The sequence below is a fragment of the Sinohyriopsis cumingii genome, chromosome 9 (genome assembly GCF_028554795.1).
Source record: "Sinohyriopsis cumingii isolate HCF-2022 chromosome 9, ASM2855479v2, whole genome shotgun sequence".
NCBI classification, from domain to species: domain Eukaryota; kingdom Metazoa; phylum Mollusca; class Bivalvia; order Unionida; family Unionidae; genus Sinohyriopsis; species Sinohyriopsis cumingii.
In genome coordinates, this window is record NC_142969.1 from 21631758 (window position 1) to 21649188 (window position 17431).

Sequence of the window (17431 nt, forward strand, 5' to 3'; positions counted from 1 at the left end):
AAACAGAAGGAAATGTTAAAAACATTTTGCTACTCAAAAAAACCCCCATACATTTGTTCTATAACAAGAAGAGAAAAAGAGAAATCATGAAGAGGAGAAGAGGAAAACTTTGAACGTCGAAAAGAGGAAAGAGAGTGAAAATAAAACTGATAGTGTGTTGCGAGACATTCTGACAGATTTTAAACACTTGCAAAAAAAAATGTATGCAACTTTTGTTTGAGAAACCTAAGAGAAAGATAGTCACATTTAAACTCTATACTACACAGATGTCAGCAGCCACGGAAGCCACTAACACTACTACTACCACAACAAGAGTAGAACTTGGTCTTGGTAAAGATATGAGGCAGTTGCAGTTGATAGTGTCAAGTACAACACTTTTTTTCTTCAAAACCCAACGGCCCTTTTCAGACCCCCTCAACTCTCTTTAAAACAAAGAATCTATTAATTCTTTGCCAATCTATGTGTTTTGTGTTTGTGTATACATGTTTTCCACAAAAGAAATACAACCCCATACCGTAGTTATTAAGTATTTCCTTTACTGTCTGATTTTTTGTTGCATATTTATAAACAGTACATGCAAAGACATGAGCAACACCATTTTATTTTTGCCGTAGAATTCTTGTGTTAAATATGATCCGAACTGTAACGTATACGAGTTTTGTATCTCCGTGTGAAGAACACATTCATCGTACTCTATCTATTCTTCATACTTATCAAGAAGTGTGTATATCATGTTGACCACACCACCAGATTTATGACTGGAAAGATGTATGCCACTGGAAAAGCCATGGATTCGATGATTATACACACGAGATTGCTGATTTTGCCAAAGGCAGCACATGTGACTAGTGATAAAAATTATGACCTTTGTGCTTTTAAAATGTGAATTATATTTTGTTGCTGTTAACTATGAACAGATTAAATGTATACAATTTATAAAATGTCTTGTGTCATTTGTGAAATGACAGAATTCTAAACACAAGTTGCGAGTTATGGCTTCGTCCCTCCGTTCTCAAAGTCCTTATTTAACGAAAGATCAGACCGTCAAGGATGGGCGGTCCTGTATCTTCACATTCAACAGAACATTTTTATTGCTGGTCCTAGTAGTTCAGGCAAAACCGAATTTGTCAAGCGTGTGATCGAACACAAATCAATTTTGTTCGATTAATGAGTAAATTAAAGTAAATTGCTTGAGTAAAGAAATGATTTTAAAGTATGTAGTGGTCAAGAATTTTCATACATTACCTTCAGTCTGGAATTAGGATTTTTTTATTCCAATTTTCGTGAATTAGACTCTTCGCATATTCCATCTTTATATTTTTAATCCACCTGCAGTCCCTCAATGTTTAGAGCACTAGCCAGTTTATTAATATATCTAACTTCAACTGCCTTGCAAATTGACAGTAAATAGTTAAATAATAGAGAAAAGATAGTGATCTCGGATTTGTACCAATAAATTTATCTTTTCCCCTTAGATGTTTTGAATACATGTAGACTACGCAATCGTAAGATCCAAAACTTTAAGACACGAAATTATTATTTTTCCCAAACCATTACAGCAGTACGCTGATGCTCTGAAAAACTACTGTAATTTACATTTTCTCCCATAGGTAGCGTTCTGTTTAGGTAGTATTCCCGTGTACTTTTATGTAAATAATAATGTATTCGTCTTTCTTTCTACCCATAAATATATTAGTAAATATAAAGAAATATATCTGTTTGTCGCAAAAGTCTGTTAAAAAGTACCTGACGTAACACTGAATATTTTACTTGCTCTTTTGAGTTTTGACGGTGGCGGATCCAACAATGACGGCTACTATCTTACATCCCTCTATAAGCTTATGTCTTGCTATCATGCTACTGACCTATCGTAAGATAGGAATTAATGACAAAATTTGAAATCTGTATGATAGAGGTGAAATAAAGCGGTAGTCGGATACAGGAGAAATTTTACTCCACACCCATCGTAAACTGAAGCAAGTCAGTGTATACAAATATCCAGATCATGCACATCCTAAATTCGTGATGAATAAACAAAGCCTGCAAACTTTATGGTAAACTGGAACCTCTAGGAAACAGCCGTATTTACATCGATAGAGTTGGCTGCTATTCTCACACACACACACACACACATCCCAAATGGCTATTTTGAATTTTACCAGTGGATTTAAAATTTAAGGCTTTCAGCACAGCGACAAACACAAAACCTAAAACTGTTAAAGCAGAGGCGGTATTGCAGCATATCAAGTCTCTAAATATTTTTTTTTAAATATATAATCAGACATTTAACTGCAGTTCTTAATTATATAGTCCAGTCTGAATATTTGCCTAATGAATACAAATGTGGGTTAATTCTACTACCGATATTCAAACAAAAAGATTAAATGAATTCGTTGAATTCTCTCGGTATAACATTGGCATCTGTGAAAATTGTTTTAAAAATATTGATGACAGAATTAAAGCGTATTATTCCTACTTTATGGTCTTAAAATATGTAACAGAAAAGAGTAAGAAGCTACAAGTTTTGAAAATTCAACAAATATTTTAGTTCCTTACAGTACAAAGTGAAAATGTAAAAAAGAACTTACGGTATTGAGAATTAAATCTAAACTAATCCTAGAATTACAGACACAAGTCATAATAATTAAAGTTCTGAATAAACTTAGTGAAAATCCAAATTAAATGCAGCGCTGAAGGTGTTGGTGTGCCTGTGGTGGTCCGTATAATGCTGATGTACCAACAGTTTTTTTTATATTGGATGACAATAATATAATCGAAAAATCATTCCTTATCTGAAAATTCACTATAAACTAACGTCTCTGTTTCAAAGAATGTTCTTTTTCTGAAGAATACTTTGTATTTCCGGAGACGAATCACTCGAATTAAATATTTCGAAGAAATAAATTCCAGCCCAAATGAATTACTGGACACAACATAATACAATTGATTTTGCTAAGATCTTAAAGCACGAATGACAGAGATTCAAATAAACAAGATTTATATTTTAAACTAAGACGTAAAAGGGGATCCCAGATAGGGGTCAAAGGTACATTGAATATGCACAACGGTCTTTAAAGAAAATAAATTTTACACATCCTTATCAGTTTGGATTTCATAAGGAGGCTGGAGCAATCTCTGATGCACTCACTCTTCAAGAATGTGTGATATAAAATATAAATCATAACTCTAAGAAAACTTACATTTTCTCAGTTAATAAAATTAATGATCTTGTAGAGTATTCTTGAGACCAGGCTTAGCATGTAATAAGTTTCTATACTCAGCTGGATTGATTGTGGATGAAATGAATCATGTACTTTTTGAAATCGCAGATCACTACGCCAGCATTCTACAAAAAAGGTTTAAGTGACACTCCATTCTGTGTATGTAAAGAAGGTGCCTAAACGAATGAGGTTTTTCTTTCTTTTCTGAACCATTATTTTTATATCTTGTAATAACTTAAAATAACTACTATAAAACAGTAGAACGTTTCCAGACATTTACCTATTTCTTTGCTGCTAGTATTTTGACCTTTACGAATTTTATATTACTCTTTCGAAACTATTCATGCGGAACCACTGCGAGTCATAGACATCCCAGCCATTATTCAAGCAGGCTTGGGCAATGTTTAATATTAGAAAAATAAATAAAAACTATTTACGAAGCAGAATGACAGATTTGTGACATGTTACTAGTTTTTCGCACATTGTTGATGAAGACTATTGCTTTTCATAGCTTTAAAATGTTTAGAAAGAAATTACTGTTTTTGTCGTGTTTGGGCCTACAAGACTAATGTCATTTTTGTTTAAAACATGTTTACTTGCGTTATCTCTCTCAGACCATGGGCACAGACATTTAATAACTTATGAGTAATTACTTCTCATAGCAAGAGACGAGAAGAAGGTTATGATAAAAAAAAAAAACGTATCATAACGAGAGATAGAGGACAAAACAGAAAGCAGAAAAGATGCAGTGAAAGTTTGTACCATGTTGAATTCATTTAGAAAACGGGGGTTATTAATATTTTTTCCTTGTTTTTTTTTTGCTAACTACATGATACATAATCAGTGGAAATTCATAACTGATAAATAGACTCGAAAGCCTACCGTTGGAACAATGTTTATATATGCGTATTAATGCGCTGTGGGTGGATCACACTTTGAAAAAACAACGGTACTTTATGGTATATCAAATTGCTGTATACGTTATTTTTATGCTGCCAGGGAGATGAGGAAGATGATGATTGTAAAAGAAATTAGACAATTATTTAAAAACTATATTCATACCAAACTACATCTAGCCATGGACACATCAAAAATGTATTTATTAATTGCATTTGCATGTTCAATGTTCAATGTTAAAACACTGAATGTAATTGATTTACAAAGCTATATGATACATCTAAAGCGGAATGTTACTTTAGTTGGATAATGTACGACCAATAAAGCTCATTTTACTAGTTGAAAAGGTAGGAATTAAAAAGAAATAAACAGACACAAATATTGGTCATTTTTAGCTCATCTATATCAAGTAGACGCAAGCTATTGTTAAGGTTATATATTTAGGTTAGTTCAGTTTATTTATATACACTGTATAAATATTGTTATCTCTGGAATAATTTTTGAGGAGATGCATCTTGAGGAGTATTACATCCTCTTTACAAATTTAGGTCCATGCGTCCTATATGTTATAATTTGCATACCCTGGTTATATTTTGTGGTTCCAGTTTATTTCTCAAACTAAGTTAAGGATAGACTCATCAAACTAGATAAGTGTATACATTTCTATAAGTATCAAACGCCAGTCTGATTAAAATCAGATCTCCGCTGTACTACATGACGATCTGAGACCGCTCAGGAGTTGTGTTCTGGTGACCTTTGAATTAGCCAATAGAAATTCAACTTTCAGAAATTCAAAAGTGAATTAAATCGTTCGGCACGCATTGCTTCTCTTCATTCATACTGCCCAGCCTCCTAAGCGCCAGTATATAAGACTTCATCTGACTGGCTGATACAATTTCTATTATGGTAATAGCATGGGTCACCAAAACATGACCCTTAAGCGGTCGCTGTCAGATCTTCACGTATGATATTGGTGATACGCTTGCAACTAAAGATTGTTACTGTGACCTAAATTTCATATTTTACTGGCTTATGTTACGTTTTTTAATTTAGATTATGACCATATAGGTTTTTATACTCTGTATACATATATTGTTATGACTAGAGGCTGCACTAAACCCTGGTCGCAAAAATGGTAATTGCGATGCATACTGCATGCTTCACTGCCTTGGATTCAGCCTCAAGGACTTCGTTCCAGAAGAAGCAAACAAGGTGATTGTATGTAGCCCAATTAGTACCGCACCCTTACAACAAAAGAAGGCCAATGTGACATAAAATATGTTAATTTTTTGCATTTAAGTCATTGTTACATTTAGACGAATTGCTGAAAACACTGACGGAATTTCAGCAATTATTATCTAAGAAGACGTAACAACACCAAAAGAAAACTTATTATTGGAAAATGAGGGATCGGTAAACTGCCAACTAGCCAATGAGGACGTAGACCCCAAAGAGACAATGGATATACACCCATTCAGGATAACGTCATCGACGGCCACAGTCGACTTCAACTCATTGATTTTGCAATAGATGCCACAGAAGATGACACATGAAATAGATAAACTGAATATCAGGAAAACCTTGAAAAATAAACATCACTTGAAGGGCAGAGAATAAATTCTGTCAGAGTTTTCATTCAGCAATCTGTGCGTTGATTTTTATCTGAGTGATGAAATATGCATAATTTGGTTGATTTAAATAGAACCAGCCGCCAGCTTGCACTCCACATAGGTAAATTTATGACCACTGGGTCTAAATAGCACCTGCTGGTAATCTTACTTGAAAAGGATCAGTATCAGTCTCAAACACATTGTGCGAAACACTAAATCCTGGCTGGTGAAAATATTTAAACAGCAGTTCCGGAGCTTTGGCATTTCTACGAAAACAGGATATCAATTAAAGAGAGAAGCTGATTGAAACCAATGCTATTTTATCAACACGCCTCTAAATATAGCAATACAATCACGGAAGCCAATTCTAATCGAATCACTGTCACATAAACTAATTCGTTGTATTAAAGCGATCAATGTGCTTGGTATAAATGAGAGAATCGCTTGAATCGATTCGCCTTTAAATCGGAAGGAGAAGTGTCAGAGCGGACCCAGTCGAGGACCATCACTAACAGCAAAGATAGAGTCTGGAATCCTGAAGAGACGAATCTTGAAAAGAACTGTTGCCGATGTTGATATTTTTTCAGTGTAAGGTAAGGTTATTAGATTACATTGTTTTGCATCCAGTACTTTTTGCAAACCAAATTGGCGACAAGATATCGTAATTTAGTTAAAAAATACTATCGATGGATCAGTTATTGTCGCACTTTAGTCTTTTACATAACACTAAAGAAAAAACTACCGTCGACTTTGAATAGCGAGAACTATGCATTTTCACAACATTTAACAAAGATGACAGATGTGCGAAACGAGTGTCTCGACATTGCTGGTATTAGACCCCTACACGACTGTCGTCATATATTATTTGTGAAATAATCCAGGGAATTTTGCTTTACAAAATCATAATAATAAGCGAATTCACTTCTGGTGTTACAAAGAATTTACTGGACAAAATATCTTAATTAAACGATCCTTTCGCAATTTGTTGGGGGGGGGGATATACCCCTTTTTATCGACATTTTATATAAAGGTCAATAAGATTTTTAACATTGGCATACTTCCAGTAATATCACTTAATACATGCCCATCTCAGTTTTTAAATTCTGCATAAACAAGGAAGAAATAAAACTCGTTCTAAAGAACAATGGAATTACAAATACAACATATTCTGTTCATTGAATTAATTTGCAAATGGCGTCCTTGTTCAATAGCTATACTTCATGGAGGATGTACCATTTTGACCAACCAATCGTCAGTCTTTCGAAGGAGCTATTTTCTCTCAAATAGTACTGAATTTATGACCATCTTTTAAGTGTTTATATTAGGCACATTTTGGTAAGGAGTTCAACTTGAATTAAAAAATTTAGTGAAGTAACGGTATTGCACAAAGTGGACTGACCTGGTAACACTTCTGCTGGTGTAGGGAGATGTCGAATGTACTTGAATCCGACACACGCCAGCGGAATTATTGCATTTGTATTTCACTGATCAGGTGTAAATTACACTCGAAAGCACAGACGCTATTTGACTAAAAAAATAGGTTGATTACTCTATATCTTAATTGTTACACATAAAGAAACAGATTCACTGCAGGTTGTAGTTCCATGGGTCTTGAGTCACTAAAGTCTAACACCCCGCAACACAGAGTAGAGCTCAGTCTTATATTTAACACCTGGATATTACACAGTGCAGTTGGATGTATCTTAGAAGCAGCTACACTGACACGAGTGTAGCATGGTCAATCCACTTTGTGTATACTGTATCTGAGCGATTACGAATACTTGAATGAAGCTGTTGCATAACTGACAATAAATACATATGAAGTAAAATGAAAAGGTACTTGGAGACATTGTCTGTTATCTGAGGCCGACCTTTTTGCTGAAATATTAAACAAATAAAGAAATGTAGATATGCTGTATTTAGTAATTTTGCGAATATCAAATTGCGTTTGTAAAGGAATGTTGCATTAAGTGGTAGAAACAATGCCACTAAAAACGAAATAATGAAAAATATAGACATTCAAAACCCAATTGAGGACGGAAATGGGAACAAAGTGTGTTACATCGGGTGGTAGAATGGACGAATGAAAATTGACATTAGTAATAACATAAATGAGTTTGATGAAAAAGTATACCAATTGACGGATTTTTATTGCTTACCATTTTTGCATTATACCAAATCGAGCGTATCCAGATAGTATTTAAGTATGAATGTAAAATATGTAGAGACAGTAAGTAAAGAAGCATCATCAGAAAGTAAAGCTTTCCTCGAAAACACAATAATTTTAAAGTTGTTAAACTTTTTAAATCTGAAATTACATTCTAGACAATATTTATCCGTTGTGGATTTAAGCATCCCGTTTTCCTGAAATCAAGTTACGTAGGTTCGGATATGACATACTTTAACGGTGTTAAAGATTCACGTAAATGCAATTTTGTAAAAATTACATCGAAACACAAAGAAGTAGCGATTTGCTCTTTAATAAAACTGGTAGAAGTATAAAATCTTTTAACTCTTATATGCAGCAATGAAGGCAAACCGTTGAACGCGGCAATGTTTTTCTTAGTGGTCGTTTCATAAATGTCTGCAATTTGGTAAATTATCAGAGGACCCGTAACTAACGGTCCAGAATTGGCTAGAATTATCTGCTGGAATCATTTAATCTGATTGGTGGAGCTGAGAAAGGAAACAAAAGAAAATACAAAGCAAGAACAAAACATAAGAATGTTCCAGAAGAGTTTCAGAAATAAACTGAGAAGTTCAAAGGTTCTAATACACTTGACAATGTGAATGAAAGATGAAGAGAACAAAGTTCGGTTACTCAGTACTTTGAATAACTAAGATTATGCTTACTAAAGTGTTCGTGGTAAACATAATTTAAACGATTTTGACGGTAAAAGAAATCTTTAAATCTCACTAAAAGCAACGCTAGATAATGAGGAGGTCAGGTCACTTGCAAATCGATTCTTAGTGAGAATGGTGGACATAATTTAAGCGATCCTGGCGATAAGAGAAAAGTTGAAAAATCACGATCGCCTAAACTCTGTCTACAGATGAACAGGTTCAATACAAGCACATATTCGTGGCGCTTGTGATGGGTGTTCGTTTGTGTGTGTTGTTATTGCGCACAAGTTTCTTGTAGAAAACTTTCAGAATTTGTTTAAATAAAAAGACCTCACGTATGAAGCACAAACAAAAAGTGTCCATAAAAGTCGTTCTTATAAGTAGTCATGTGTGCTTTCTCTGCTACGGTACGGTAAATATGGAACTCATCAAAGCAGAAAAGCACATGACAAGGATACCCCAATGCAACATATACTTGTTTCATATATAGACCAAGCAACATAAGATCCCGATCAAACTATACAGAAGGCAGAGTCAAAACGAGGTCTAAATCTTGTTGATGACACCAACCAGCGTTTTGTGCTGTTTGATATGAATATCAATAGAGACGGTAACAATACAAAGGTAAACAACATAAATTGCTTGTGAAAGACATCGGTCCAATAGAATGGAGTGATCGTTTCAAGTTGAAACACTTCATCTTTACGGCATAAGAAAGATATGTGGCTAACTGAATCGGTAGGAAAATATAAGACCAAATAAGTTATCGGGAATGAAAAACTGAAAGTTGAAACCATGGGCATGTAATGAAAACCTTGATGATGTTATAGCTATACAGTGTAGGGTTACATTAAAAAAATGTTCACGATTCGACTAAACATTCATTCATTATCCAATCATTTGTTCGCTTTTTATGTTTTCTTACATAGGATTTCAGACTTCATATAAGACTGATACAAACCTCAGAATTGATAAAGATAGGAATCCAGGCTATGAACCTGAAAACATTTGCCTGGAATATGATACACTTACTTAAGAATCAACTGCACAATCAGTCAATGACAAACACGTAAATGGAATGGCTTTCCTTTATAACAAAAGAGAGAGAGAGAGAGAGAGAGAGAGAGGGGGAGGGAGGGAGAATTATCGATCAATACAACTTTAACGTATTTCACCACAACGGATGTAAAAGAAGTCGTGATGTGCAATAATGTGTAACTGCACATGTTCGCGAACAGGCACAAATAAACAAATTTGAACGAGTTTAGGTTTTCCTCATTGTGCAAGATGCTTTGGTGTGCGCTGTGTAATGTTTTATTCAATCAACACAGATCAGCTTATCACAATACAGAAGCAATCCTGTTTTGTTAATCTTTATGCTGTAAATGTCATTTTGGAAAGACACGAGTAAATTAATGTCTTGGCAATTTTCCTTGTTATTAAGAAAAAATATTTGGATATTTAGAATTTCAAGTTCTTTTGTACCACACTTTTCATTATTCATTTGCAAACATTCAATCCCGAATAAATACAGTTAACCCACAATGCTCTCCATCGGGATCACTATTCATTTCAACTTTGAACATTCCAGGAACTTTATTATTGATTTGTGTGTTTCTTTTCTCTTTTATTCTGTAGTGTTTAGGGTATGAGACACTCGAAGGTATCCTTCATGATGCCGAATATTTTTTTTACAGACGTTTGTTCTGTGCATTTGATTTGCTCATTAGTTGTCCGTCCAAAAGTTTTGCAGGTATAGTAAGAAAGGAACACCATTTTGATGCGTTGCACTTCTGGGCATAGAAATATACAGAAAACTCAACTGCTGTTGATTTTGTTTAAAAAATTATAACTGAACTCAGGTGATATTCACGTGATTCTTTGTAATCTGATACAGTCTGTGCGTTATGCTGAAACATCTCTAGAGTTTGTTAGACATGTTTCCGTCCGTCATTACTGCTTACCAGTGATGACTATATGTTTGAAAGATTTTTAATTCTAGCATAATCATACCCTCCAGTTTTGTAATCTATAGATAGACCACACTGAAATATAAATAACATCTCTCTCTCTCTCTCTCTCTCTCTCTCTCTCTCTCTCCAGTTATTCTGACCGGTTTTATGAAAGATGATTCAGCTAATTCATAAACATATCAGATTCCTGTTCAAGTTTCTAATGTCCTCTACTATTACAGGGTTTTATATCAAACCAAGGATGATATCCAACCAAACTGCATTTGTTTGGTCTCAGATAGCTTAGTGTTTTTTAAAGAGAAAGTCTATTTTGCATATTATTTTTTGTACATTGGTATACGCAGAAGGCATGTTTTAAATACTCTCACGGCAGAACGGAAGTTATATTGTGTTTCTACGAAACAAATTGCCTGATAATGCAGTATTAGTGCTATCACTGTCTGTCGCCATGAAAACTGTCCATGATGGCACAAAGTCGGCTTGTTTACAATGATTACGTTTACTATCCTGTTCAAACTCGTGATTACAGTGCATCCATCCAAAGCATACCCTAGTTACTTACTAGTCAGACATTTATTACTTGGAACCGATGGTTTTAGTTTTGAGACTACATAATGCATGATATATTTGTTTTCTAGTGAAAGTTCCAGAGATCATCCTTTACTTTTATTTATGTACGAATGTGGTTGTGTGAGCTTTCTGGGGGATTTTTAAAGTATTATGAACAATTTTCCAGTCATATCGCTACGATGTATGTAGTGTGGCAGTTTACAGAGATGTCTAGCACTGGGGCATAATGCCGCAAACATGTAGCACGATGTCCCACCCAGTCACATTATCCTGACACCAGGCCGAACGGTCCTAACACTAAGCTCTTAATGCTGAACGCCAAGCGAGGTAACTGCTAGTACCATTTTTTAAATAAGTGTTATATGACTCGGCCGGGGTTCGAACCGGCGACCTCCCGAATTCTAGGCGGTAGCTGTAACCACTTCTTTATGTAGGAAATCATCGCAAATTTTTAATTTTTATTTGCAAGCAAACACAATCCACGGTTTAATCGGGTTAATTGTTTATTTGTATTCTCTGAAAGTATTTTAGTCAACGAACATCTAGATATAGTGTATATAGTACTGCAGTGATCACAAACCGACCTCGTGATTCAACGAACATTTGAGACATCCTTAGATGCTTACATATATTTCACAAATGCTACCTTTGCAATATCACCGTACCTAACAAGGGTAAATACACTAAATGTTAAAAAGTTTGAAGTTACATAAATCTATAAGCAGGTTTTCTTAAAAAAAGTTAATATATATTAAACAATAAAGTGCGAACATTTTAAAATGGAATTTACATTTTCAGAAATTTCATAGCAGGAAAGAAACAGTTATCATCTTTTACACATTGATGAAAGATTCCTTTTTTTCAGAACCCATTCAGCCATATCGAAGTACGAGGTTCATTTTAGCGGTTGATATCTATGTGAGGTATTAATTATTCAATCCTGTCAAACGTCCGTCTTGTACTATCGCTTAATATTTCCTGTCGAATATTTTGTATGCTTAATATCGAACATGTGTCAATTATGGGCATGGGCAGGTGTTTACTCTCAAGAAGTGTCTGGTAAGATTAGATCTCACAGTAGGCATGGTTTAAGAGCACGATGACTCCGGCAAAATACAATATTGGTCTTTCGCTGGCACCTTGAATTTTATAATGTCCTTTCTCTAATTTTTCTTAATTCTTTATTGCCAAACGAAAAACCGACCAAAGTTTTATTGCATGCAGGCGTACTGTGTGTTTAAACAGAATTACATACCTTTAGCGTGTACTTTTGCTTTGTTTAACATTTGAAGAAGATTATTGCGATAACACCGGTTTTGTCATGTGAACGTCACTAACCTGTTTCTATGGAGCAATAAAATATTAAATACTCTAATGCCATTGTGATTTTTTTATAACTTTTAATTGCTTTTTAGCATATTAAGCCCGTTTAGTTCTTTTTTTTCTTCTTCATCTATTTATGACCAATCAACACATTTATATAAGCTCTTGTTTTTTTTGGCAACAAACAAAAAAGTTAATGCAAATACAGGCCATTGATTAAGAAATTCTACGCTTAGGCTGCATAAACTTTTAAAGAACAGATCCCATTTAGTAGACAAATATGTATAACTTGATTGTTTTTTTTTTTGGTCTATTGTAAGTTGACAGCCGTTATAATTGTATCTATCTTACGCAATGCGATATCAAGCTCATTCCAGAACAATTACAATTTAGACTTGTGTTTCCTTTAACTTATTATGCAGAGTAAAAACCGAGAATTAGCTTGAAACTCGACAACGGACGTGACTCTGGTTTTTTATGCTCTTTTGCTCCATTTCATTGTACGACTTTTCTGTGTCACTGTTGTTACATGCTATCATCTTTATTTAATGTAAATGTAATTGTACCATTTTACAATGGTCTAGTAGTTTTATATGGAGAAATAAATATTTATATTGGTATTTTGTGAAATAATAACGTCCTCAAGCATTATTGGTCTAAAATTTCAAGTTGATCTTTAATGTCAGCGTATCCCTATATGGATGTAAAAACATAAAAATAAGACCCCTGCTCTAGATAGTTGTAGAATTTACAAGAATTTTTCAAGGACTATCAGTAAATTCTCTGCGACATTTGTTCAACAGAAAGTTGACTTTAACGTTGACTAATTTTATTTGAGTCCTTGCAAATCTCAAGAATTTACAGAGTTAAATGTAACGAATTTTGACGAGATATTTCGCGATCTCACTCTGTGACAGCTAAATTACCGAAGTTTCTCCACCGCTGGAATTTTCCTTTTAATCTAATATCAAAATTGTAAAATTACTTGTTGAATATTGCTGGTTGTACATCAATGAGAAATTGCACAGCTGTCGGAGTACCTAACGCGTCGTTTCCAAATATTGCTTAGTGTGGGGTTCAGTTCTTGTCCTTAGAGTTTCAGGACCACTGGAAGAGATTAAACCAGCAAACAAATATGAGGATATATGTTTCAGATATTATTACTGTAAAACAAACATGTGCAAAGCATGGTTTTATCTGTGTAAACTTCAAAAGAGCTCGCCAAATGCGTGCTTCATTCCCAGGAGCAGATGATCTGTAAAACAATATAAATTGTCCTAAAATAAAAATTGCTTTCGAAGCATTTTTCTTGATTAAACGCGGGTTTCACCATATCATAAAAAGGTCTTATCAGATCGATACAGAGATACAGTCTTGAAAAGTGACAGAGCCAAGCAAACTATAATTACAAGCATAGATTTCTTTTTCGCCCTACGTAATTGACAGCTTTAAATACACCATCTCTCACCATCGTTAATAAACACGAAGTTTTCCAATATACCGCTTCTAGACACTATGTGCCCTTCACATTTTTTTCTCTGAAAATCTTGGACTGTTTTTTCTTTTCTTTTTATCTAACCGTTCTTTCTCAACTCTTGTTGCTTTACTTTTTAATGATAAGAGTTTAGTTTGGTCTTTCATGGTTAGACCCCAATCAGTATGCAAAAGTATCGGCATTTTGCACCGAAATACAAACTATGAACTAATGATAATATTTGCTGTCCGAATCATTTGAAAGGGAAGCCATACGAGATTTGTTTATCACGAATGTCATTGTTTTATTACATACGAATTATATATCTTTTCTTTGCTTAGACGTTCGTTATAGATATCCAACCCATGTATATGTGATTTGTTATATACCTTCTTTTCGGGTTCAGCACAGCGGTGGGAGTCTCTGTCAGATGTATTCGCAAGTTCGAGGCTAATCCTACGATATCATGCCTCAAATGTGTGCCGATAGCTGTCATTCGGACCACCTCAGCGATTTACTAAACAAGAATTGACAGAGAAGTAGCGAATGCATGGAATTATTTTTCATTCGCAGCTCCATGGTCAATGTTATGGTCAGTCCAATTTTAGAAACATAGAGGAGCAATATTTTGTATGACAAAGTCTAGCATTCAGTACACCCTTTTCCTCTAAGAATATTCAACACAATTCAGCTCCTCACCTTGCATCATTTCGCCAGTCATCAATGTTACCCTATAATAAAGAAAACAGGTGATTTAGTTTACATAGAAATTTGCCCTTGTATTATGGCCCTTTTTGAAATTTGCCCTCGCATAAAGGCCTTGTTAGAAATTTTCCATTACATCATGTCCTTGTTTTAAATTTGCCCTTACATCAAGGTCTTGTTAGAAAATTGCCTTTCTATCATGGCCCTGTTTGAAATTTGCCGTTGCATCAAGACCTTGTTATAAATTTGCCCTTGCATCGTGAACCTGATAGAAATTTGCCCTTATATCATGGTACTGTTTGAAATGTGCCCTTGCATCAAGGACCTGCTTGAAATTTGCAACTGCATCAAGGCCTTGTTAGAATTTGCCCTTTCATCATGGCCATTTTAGAAATTTGCCCTTGCATCAAGGCTCTGTTTGATATTTTCCCTTGCATCGTGGACCTGATAGAAATTTGTCTTTACATCATGGCCGGTTGAAATTTGCCCTTGCCTCTATTATAAAGTGATCACAAGGAATTCTTCTCATCCAAACAGATTACAATAATATTATTGATGAAGACTATCCTGAACTTCAACCTTTATAAGAATGTATTTAATTTGTATATATTTATCGCCAAAATGTGTGTGTGTGTGTGTTTGTGTGCGATTTTGATTTTTAACGTCGCTTTAACGAATATTCAGTCATATCGTTACGATGTCTGCAGTGTGGCATTTTATAATGATGGCTCGCACTGGGGCATCATGCCGCTGACATGGAGCATGATGTCCCATCCAGTCGCATTATCTTGACACCAGACCGACCAGTCCTAACACTAACCTCTTAATGCTGAGCGTCTGCGAGGCATCTGTTAGTACCATACAAGTCTTTGGTATGACTCGACCGGGGTTCGAACTAAAGTATATCACCTAGCTTAATGTGTAATTGTCTCCAGCGCCTGAAAAGATATTGTTTCAGTTTCTGGTGGATAAATATAAATTAAATACATCACATTTACACGTAGAAAACATATCAGATACTCCTAAGAAATTTGAAACTAAAAAATATTACATCTGCAAAACTAAATGTATTGTCCTAAAAGCCCAGACTCGGCGCTTCTAATTTTCCCCCGGATCGATAAATGACGAGTTTACGATTCCAGACAGTGCATAGTTAAATGATGATCTCAATCAATCACAAACGAGGCACAATCAATTTACGAGTAAATTAGAAAATGAAGTGTTACAAAAACACTCTGTATGAAATATAAAGACTTTCTTTTCTAGAGTGACATAAAAAGTAATCGATACAGATTTCCCTATCTGATACATACGTTATAAATAAGGACATGTCAGTCTCGAAACAGTAGACGACTCTCCACAATTCTAATTAGTGTTTAGTCACATCTTGTCTCAAGATTGTGTCTGGAATGTGCAGCACGAAACCGGAATTCAGTGCTTCTTCTTGAATCTATAAATTGTATGGAAACAACTGGCACGTGTTGGGGCAGTTTCCATAGTTTCGGATGCGTCCTCATAGTCAGCATTATACTATAATGCGTCCTCATAGTCAGCATTATACTATAATTCCATCTGCATTTAATAAGCAGTACTAATCACGTAACAACTGAAGTGTCATTTCCATTTACCCAATTTGCGAGTCACGAAGAATATCGTTTCAATGGTGCATATTTGTGCGAATATCGATATCTAATTTGGCCGCAAAATAAATAAGAAAGTTGGATTTCCAAATCGAATCTCATTGGATTTTTCTACTGAACCGGTATCAACAATTATCATTGCACATATTATATTACCTTGAAACCCAGGATTCTTTAAACCAGTACATCGTGTGACACAAATCCATCAATAACAGTGTTTAAGAGATGGACAACATATATTTTTTAAAAACCCCAATTAACTATTAAGAAGGTACGATTATAATGATTAATACACTAGCTGCAACAACAGGATAGCTGACATAATATGCGAACTCGGTTATTTACTAAGATTTTTCATGCAAGCAATTGATCGTCACCAGCGCGAGCATTCTATTATAAAACCTAACGTAAAATAGAATTTCAGAACTCACACAATATCATTGTGCTAAGATCCATTTAATTTACAATTTTTGATGTGGTGATCGATACGAATATTAAATCTGCTTTTCCACATCGCACATACAACCTTGACCAATTTATTTTGGACGATGTTTTCAATGACGTCCGCATCCGAATATTCTTGGATGAACATAATTGTGAATTTGAAATCGCACGGTGATTTGATTTCCAATCTAACATTATAACTAAAACTGTGGAATGTGTATAAACAGGATATGTAACCAAAAACAATACAAATCCGCATTTCCAAACGAACACATTCCTATTCCTTCTTTCCGAACGAAACATATATGTAATTTTCTGTAAGTGATACTCTTGTTTGTGCACATGCATAGGCTACAATAGCACATCAGTACAATACTGGCTATAAAGTGCCCAGCAAAAGCTAGTTAGCAAACATTTAACAAATCTGACACATTGGGGAACGTCCCAGGAGGTCACCCTATTCCAACCTAGAGTAAATATATACTTTGTGACAAGCAATAAAAGGTAAAAACAAAGAAGAGTCAAAGTTTTAAAATTCAAGTACAACCTCGCTTCTGCATGCACTACAGTCTTAAAAAGTCCAAGACCTTCCCAGCTAGAACAGTATCCCAGAATGCATCAGACACAAACTCACCTCTGTTAGTCCCATCGTGTGAGATGATGGAGAGCCCATCGGGTATCCATGAACCCCCCCCCCCCCCATTGGGCATATATATCCAAAAGAGTTTTG

General features: G+C 34.8%; 1 protein-coding gene across 1 annotated transcript in view; it reads left to right on the forward strand.

The window, feature by feature from the left end:
• The first annotated feature begins 6177 nt into the window (after positions 1-6177).
• The window catches only part of LOC149791370 (proton-associated sugar transporter A-like), a 46650-nt gene continuing 35396 nt past the window's right edge, over positions 6178-17431 (forward strand). Inside the window, exon 1 of the mRNA XM_089969926.1 lies at positions 6178-6321. The gene's annotated coding sequence lies outside the window, so the exon portion shown is untranslated. The remainder of the gene's footprint in view (positions 6322-17431) is intronic.